The 5,504-nt window shown below is 32.7% G+C and overlaps 1 pseudogene; it reads left to right on the top strand.

Moving 5' to 3' along the window:
- The first annotated feature begins 2,527 nt into the window (after positions 1-2,527).
- On the top strand, positions 2,528-4,543 carry LOC134261123 (nuclear cap-binding protein subunit 2-like; annotated as a pseudogene).
- The last annotated feature ends 961 nt before the right edge of the window (positions 4,544-5,504 follow it).

Genomic DNA, 5,504 nt, shown 5'->3' with positions numbered 1-5,504 from the left:
TATTCATGATGTAAAAGCCATTTAAAAGTTTTTATGGTAAAAATCAATCTTTGAAAACTAAACATTTGTATACCAGTAGCCCCCCCCCCCCCAAGAAAAAAAAATAAGACAGAGATTTTTTTCATGAAATGATTAGACTTAAAGTTATATTCCTGTGAATTCTGTAGCGGAATGTTTCTTTTAACACATGAAATAAAAATTATACCATTTTGGTTTTAAAAAGTAATATATAGTCTGTGTTCATGGATAAAGATAATTTTAAGAACAAATTGATTTTTGGTATTGAAAATTTAAGATATTTCACAAGGACTTGCTCCCGGTGTGTAATAAATATTTATTTTTTTTTAAATCATATACACTAAAAATAAAAACAACGCATAATAATTTTTTTTTAAAAATAATTTACGGTTCTGATAAAGCATGTCTTGTTTTATTATCACTGTAAATGATTTAAAAAAAAAAATAGACACCTCGAGCAAGCCCCTGTGGCTATTAGCTAACTTTGTTCTAAGTGATCAAGTTTATGCATGTTGACAAAAAAAATCGTAGAAATTATGATTGAGACAAAATTATGAGTTGGAATAGATTTTGCGTAATTGATAAAAATATAAATAACAGTTAGTTTAAAGATTCTATATAAGATGCGTAAATGCGTGGAGTTTAATAAGGTTTGACCATTAAGTCACCATTAAGCTCAGCTTAATGGTGGCTTAATGGTAGCTTAATGGTAGCTTAATGAAGTTTGGACATTGAGCACCTGTAAGTTGCAGCTTAATGGTGGCTTAAAGGAATTAACTTCTTTAAGCCACCATTAAGTCACCATTAAGCTACCAATAAGCGATTGCTTAAAGGTGGTCTTTCGTCTTGTGCGTGACATAACTGTTTCCGGTGTGACTCAGCATTTTTCAGGGTTTATAGAGAACTTATTACATTTGTGATATAATAAGAAAACTTATTCAAAAATGTTGTATAACGTAATATAACATTTTTGAAGACTTCTTTTTAGTTGCATTGCCTTAAATTAGGGTCTACGCGTAGAAGAACAAACAATATTTTATATAGATATACGTTCGTAGAACATACATATGCACCATGTAAATCAAGTTCATAATTGCTACTAAATAATTCAATTCCAATTCGAAGATTTAAATACTTGTCAAAATCTCATCTTAGTTTTAAAAATGTGTACTTATTTGATCACTACATTGAATGCGCATAAATGCAGCAACTGTTAACTACATTGGACATGTGATGAGTGCCGATACGATTTAAAATAAACTACAATGTATAGAGATAAGCCTGACAAGAACCGCTCTTGTCTACTAACAGTGCATGTGGATTTTCGTACACAGTGCATGCATAATTATCTTTACCTACTAATTGACTCCTATTGTTAGAACTGCACGTAACTCAGTATCACACCAAAATAGCCGAAAGAGAGTCAGGGATTTCAAGTTGCACATTTTAGAAAAAAACAGTGGAGTTATCTAACTTGCTTAATGGCGCTGGATTGCGAACGGAAGTAGATTTACGGCGACAGAAAACGCTTTGCGCTGCGCCTAGCGCTTAAAAATCACAAAAACAGGAAAGGCTGGGAGCAAATATATCAGGTCCAGCACAATACCCTGATAAAGGTATAAAAATACCCTAATCAAGGTATTTATGTAATAAAAATTCAAAAAATTCTTTAAAAATTAAATATTGAAAGTCGAGTTCTGAGTTTTTGGTGTGTCTACTCGTATATGAAAAACACTCTGGTATCAAAAAGACAGCTGCATAAAAGAATGTCTCTCACATGACAGGATTTTATACTGTCTGATTTCTTTGTGTTTGAGTACTTTACATTCATGGGTGAATTTACTGACAACAACTCAGAACTCCTCTTTCAGTATTTAATTTTTAAAGAATTTTTTTGAATTTTCATTACATAAAATACCTTGATCAAGATATTTTTAATACCTTTATATATAGGCTTTATCAGGGTATTGTGCTGGACCTGGATAATGGATATTAAATGTAACAAATACAGAGTTTGTTTAAATATATAATAGCCCCTTCACGGTAACTGTGGTACTACTCTTTTGCGGGGCGAAATAATAACGTTTAGCGAAGTTTTTATTGAGAGATGATTTAACAATTACTTTTATGTCACATCACCAAAATATACCATTTTGCCCTGCAAGGAAGTAGTTCTGCAGTTACCATGTAACGTCTATTAAGTTATGGGCAAAGTAATTTTTAATGCACTGATAAATGGCAATGGGTTTTCTTAAGAAATAAAGGAGAAAATATTCAGTGGATGTAAATATTTAATATTGATCACAATTCCTCAATACTACTCTACTCCTAAAGTCATATGTTGCAAAACTATCATGTATATATTCAAATATTATAAATGCTCAATATTTTCAAGACAGCTTTGCTGAGCAGGAGTAAGCCCTGATCCTCCTCTTTATATGAATGACTTTCTAGAAAACCTCTCATTTGATCTTATACTAGTATATACGTTTATTATATTTAATTTTAGGGGAGCCGAGCAACCAGGAGAAAGCTTTGTTGACGTCCTCCACGTTATATGTAAGAATCTCTCGTACTACACGACAGAGGAACAGATCCATGAGTTGTTTGGGAAATGTGGCGACATCAAGCGAATCGTCATTGGGCTGGATAAGGTCAAGAAAACTCCTTGTGGATTCTGTTTTGTGGAGTATCCTTCTGTGTTTTGATGTCTTATATGTTTATGTATAAATGACAAGTAAACTCATTTTGTAAGTGATTATCATAAAAAAAAAATCAAAGCTATTATATTTCATCATCTTCTCTAACCAGTGCAGTGCAGAGACCACATGTAAACCAACTTTTATTCGCGTGCGAGAAATTTTCACGAAGTTCGCAAGAACCTCGTCACTTATTTCTCGCCGTAAACCGGTCCTTAAAGTGTATGTGTCTATTAAGAACAGACCCAAAAAGGTTTGATCGCAAAAAATAATTGTCACAAACTAATTTTTCCTGGTAAATCACGAAATAAATTTGTCGCAAATAATAGTAGGTTCTCTCCTTGTCATGGTTTGTGGTGATTGGGTTCATTTTCTCAAAAGAGTAATTACACAGTCATTTTGATTTGTTCAACATTTGTTAAAGATATACCCCACAATAGACTGAATATTTCAGCTGATATGATTGACATTCACATTTTACTTTTATGAGAATTTTCAAAAAGAAAAAAAAAATTCAAAACTTAAAAAATTGCATAACATATTATAACTAAAAGAACTTTAAATTCTTTTTTTTTTTTAAAAATGGACAGAGAAAAATTGAATATTAATATATTTGTTAATTTTGGTGATAAAAAAGATATAAAGAAAAACAAAACAGAACTCTGCTTATCTCTGTATTGAAGTTCTTCTTTAAAATCTAAATGATCAGAAAGTCAATTAAAACAAATTAAATCATGTCACTAATTTATATTGTGTACAATGAATATGGATGTAGAAACAATTATTGATTTTAATTCTAAAGGGATACAACCAATCAAACATCATAATTTAAAAAAGATTCATACTTTTAATTTTGAAATAATTACCAGGTATATTAATGACTGATTATAGAAATTAGTTTTTCCTGAACTACCCAGATACTACACACGAGAGGATGCGGAGAATGCCATGAGGTACATCAACGGAACGAGGCTGGGACCGGATCATTCGTACAGACTGGGACCACGGCTTTAAGGAGGGACGGCAGTGCGGGAGGGGCAAAAGTGGGGGACAGGTAAAAATTTTAAATGTATCAGAACCCAGAACCCAAGAAAGAAGAAAAAGGTTTGTTACGTACAAAATAAACAAAGCCATTTCCATTTCTATCAGCTGCAGGCCATTAAGTGTATTGATATGTTGGAGGTGTGAAAATTTCCACAAATTTAAAAACAACTTTGATAAATCTGTCTCAAATGGACAAATTGTTCTGATATTAAAGCGTTATAAGTCAAGTGACAGAACTTGTCCATCAAATTTGAATTAAAAAATAAATCATTCTTATAGTAAAGTTATGCCAGTTTCAAAAAGGCTAGTAAGTGAAGTTATTATTTTCCTTGAAAGTAAATTGTTTTTATATTTATTATCTGATTATACCTTATGTTTTTTTTCTAAATTTCAGGTCCGGGATGAGTACAGAACAGATTATGATGAAGGAAGGGGAGGATATGGAAAAATAGTGGCTTCAAAGATCAACCAATCACGTGATCCGATGTGATCATGTGACCCCAACCTGTGAGGCTGTGTTTATGTGTGTTTATCTGACTGTACGTAAGGACAAGGCTACAAGAAATGGTCCCCTTCCTGATAAGGGAAAGAATCCTTGTAAAAACTGCTAGTCCTACCTTCAAACAAAATTTTCATGTTATGGATGCTCTGTGCTCTAGGTGGATTATTTATACTTTGTATTGATATGTTTAAGCAATTAATATTGCAGTTAATAATCCACCATCATTTTTACCAACTTTTCATTTTGCAAAGAAATGACTTCATATGGCATGATGTACACATCTGTTCTAAATCATGATCATGATTTGTTGCTTTTTTTCGATTGTTATTTTTGTATCAAGTAATACTCTCTCAGAGTCAGGGTTTTGTTTTTATTTAAATACAAATTCCCTGCTGCATTATTTTATGTGCATTAAGAAAATAATTGATAATATTTTATAAATTACAGTTAAACATGCTTAATGTATAAATTGCTAGGGAATTTTGTCTTAAACTCCTTAAATCTGTAAAATTCTGTATCTGTTTAGCTCACCTGAGCCGAAGGCTCACAGTGAGCTTTTCTGATCACTTTTTGTCCATGTCTGTCTAGCTGTCCGTCTGTCCCTCTGTCTGTCTGTAAACTTTTCACATTTTCGACTTCTTCTCAAGAACCGCTTGGCCAATTTCAACCAAAGGAATGAAGGGCCATGCCCTCATTCAAGGGGAGATAATTGGGAATTAATGAAAATTTGGTGGTATGTTTTAAAAATCTTCTTCTCAAGAACCATTGTGCCAGGAAAGATGAAACTTATAAGGGTAAAATCTTCAGGTAGTGTAGATTCAAGTTTGTTCAAAACATGTACCCCGGGGGTAGGGCGGGGCCACAATGGCAGACCAATCTTTTACATAGAAATATATAGAAAATTCTTTTAAAATCTTCTTCTCAAAAATAGCCAATCCCTAATTGATCATATTTATATGGAAGCATCCTCAGGTAGTGTAGGCTCAAGTTTGTTCAAATTATGACCCCGGGGGGTAGAGTGGGGCCTCAATGGCCGACCAAAGTTTTACATAGAAATATATAGGAAAATGCTTTAAAAATCTTCTTCTCAAGAATAGCTTAGCCATAATTGATCATATTTATATGGAAGCATTCTTAGTTAGTGCAGATTCAAATTTGTTCAAATCATGCCCCCTGGGGGTAGGGCGGGGCCAAAATGGCCGATCAAAGTTTTACATAGAAATATATAGGAAAATTCTTTA

This window comes from Saccostrea cucullata, unplaced genomic scaffold (assembly GCF_032062105.1).
Source record: "Saccostrea cucullata isolate Sc308-1 unplaced genomic scaffold, CSIRO_AGI_Scuc_v1 ctg12463, whole genome shotgun sequence".
NCBI classification, from domain to species: Eukaryota; Metazoa; Mollusca; class Bivalvia; order Ostreida; family Ostreidae; genus Saccostrea; species Saccostrea cuccullata.
The sequence above is the reverse complement of the archived record's forward strand: the minus strand, read 5'-3'. Positions and strand labels throughout refer to the sequence as shown.